Consider the following 2890-nt stretch of genomic DNA (forward strand, 5'->3'; position numbering starts at 1 on the left):
TTTCAAGACAATCGAGGAACCATGAACACATTGCCATGCTTTGGTCCATGCCATCTCGGCCTAGCAAAGATGAAAATGGTATAGTCATAATAGTAATTAAGAGCTGCCCTGAGAATGAAGAATGACGAAGTGTAGGATTAAAGTCCTAGCTGCAGATCGTCTACGGATAGACGTCTCATGGGACTATACCAAAGATAGTAAATAACAAGATGGGCCACTCAGCCAAAAAAGTGTCCGCAGGAAGTATGCTCTTTGCTGCTTTGCTTGAAGCTCTCTTTCGTTTTTCCAGAAGAAGAATAGGAATAGCACCTCCTTTGCGTGCGTGCGCAGATCGACTGCTGTTCATCAGCAGTTCGGGTTCGTTCAGTACCGTACGGAGTTTTAGTTTTTTAAATTTTAATGACCTCTCGCCTTTCATTCTAAAGTCAAATTAAACGAAGAAAACAATCACCCTTTCCTCCGGAAGAGGTTTTTTTTGTCAGCGTAACCATTTTAAAAAAGCGTTCTTCCGAAATTCATTCAAAAACTTGCTAGTTTCACTTTGATTTTTTAAACCCAAGTAGGATAACTCTGTTCGCAAAAGGTGCGCTTTTGTGAAGAGGGCGCCACCGAATTTTGAGGACACTTTTTTAATTGGCTCAAAGTCAAAGAGAGAAGTGGCCCATCTTGTTATGTACTATCTTTGACTATACTGAAACCTGCAACTTGATGACGTTTAAAAAGGGCTGCGTATGGTGCGTGTTCGACCTGATTCGCTATAGAGATCTGAACTCACAGAACCTCTCTACTCATCATTGACTCCTGACACAAAAGGTCTTGTGGGCACCTAAGAATTCTTTCCATACTGTGCGCAGAACTTACGAAATGTCAGGAATGGTGCGCAGAACTTACGAAATGTCAGGAATGGAGAGTTTGTGGAAATGTAACGTTCAATACAAGGAAAATCCCTTCTCTCTTCTAATACTGTCTTAACCATGATCTCAGCCGGCAAACGAAATTAGGGAAATATATCTGTAGACTACTGTTAACTTGTTAGACTGCTGTGGCTTGCAATATGGCGTGACTGTTGCAACTTTTAGTGGTTGGCCTAATGCAAACTGGTGCGTCATGCTACGAAAATGAGGACAAGGCTGAAAACGGGTTGTTTTTTTAACACGATATAGAGCAAAACCATTCAATGGACTTATCTAAAATGAACATCAGACAAATTCCTTTTGGTTTCCAAATATTATGTTCAAATCTGAAAAGCAAAACTTCAGTATAGAGGAAGATATATTTACAAAATAAGTGTTACAGTTTTTATCCGTATCAACCACCCTTGTAAGTCCGTAAGTGCCGAAGATTAGAATTAGAGGTGTTACAAGAGAGTAACAAACACATTAAAAAGAGGGAGGAGAGATAAGGACGAAACAGATCTTACTAATCTTAGAAAAGAAGAAGCAAACCATACCAGAGCACCCGCCAACCACCCACAAAATTTTAAGCTCTCTATATCAAGGGAGGTTCTAAAATAATGGGACAGTTGGATTAATATTTTTCTTGAATCTTCCCCCGTTTTGAAATTTGCTGTTGTGTATTGTATTAGTTCTTCCATCCCTGACACCAATGTTTTTCACTATGAATGACGAGTGCACATGTATACATATAGGCTACACTGTTTTCGCTGTGTGTGTATGTACTTTGAGAACAAAGAATATAAAGGAAAAAATTCAGGACCTGATAATCTGTATGCTGGGAGCGTGAGTGCTAGACTAATTGGTCGCTTTTAAGTTTAAGGACAAATTGCGGGCTAAGTTCCCGGATTTCGGTTTTTTTTAATTTTTAAAGAAATCTTGACCTACACCAAGAAAGTACGTAGCCCTACCTATAGGAGAAGTTTGGTTTCATTGGTGTGTAATTTTTGTTTGGTTATATTAGAGAAAACTTTCCTTGTCTTTCAAAAAAAAAAAAAAGAACATAAGGGTCCAAAAACTTTACCTTCGATTTTCTCAAAAGAGCATTTTTCAGGATAGCCCCCTTGTGCTTAAAAGTAAAAGCAACCAATTTACCAAGCCACATCATCCCAAGGCCTACCCAACGTGTAGAGATGTTTCAATAAGAGAAAATCCACATCACTGATTTAGTTTCACGGCTCTTGCAAGTCACACAATACAGTAGTCTCCGCCTAAACGCACGCCCCGCTCAAACGCACACTTTCATCATCTGACGGGTTTTTTTTACTTTATAACCTAGACGTACAAACGCACGGTCATTCCCTGTAAACGCACGCTCCGATCCGCGAAAAACGTCGACAAGTTAAGTTTGGCAAGGGGAAATTTCCACTACAACCTGCACAGCCTGCATAAGACAAGCCTAGAACTTACTAGAAAATCGGATATTTGGTGAGAGTGCCCCTCACGCCGTACAAAGAGAGTGATGGGCAGCGTTTACACACCCTACTTTCCACTGACGCATAGGTCAAGGGCTGGTCGGTTAAATGTGTTTGTGTGTGTGGGGGGGTTTGATTGGTCACTGGAAATGTATCTTTGATAGAAGGTTTCTGACTGGTGTTTGAGTTTGAGTGACTGCGTGTAATGTTTAGTTAGATCTAGGCCTGATGCGCGACATGCGTAAATCACTAGACAGGCCTCTGTGGGATTAAAGATTAGCCAATAAGCGTAACAAGCTGAGCTCGAAGAACTTATAACGTACTCGTTCAACGAATCACAAGAGAAAATGTTTCTCGAGGATGATTCTGCATGAATTTCCGGTCGGGGGTGGTCGCTTGGAAAACCACGTGGCTGGTCTGTCGTCTCTATGACTGTCTCCCAACAGTTTCCTCTTAGGCTAATCTATCTGTTCCCGACGTTTATAGTGCAGATTCATTACAATGAGTTTGTCTCTCTTCCCC

The sequence above is a fragment of the Aplysia californica genome, unplaced genomic scaffold (genome assembly GCF_000002075.1).
Source record: "Aplysia californica isolate F4 #8 unplaced genomic scaffold, AplCal3.0 scaffold00436, whole genome shotgun sequence".
Classification (NCBI taxonomy): Eukaryota; Metazoa; Mollusca; class Gastropoda; order Aplysiida; family Aplysiidae; genus Aplysia; species Aplysia californica.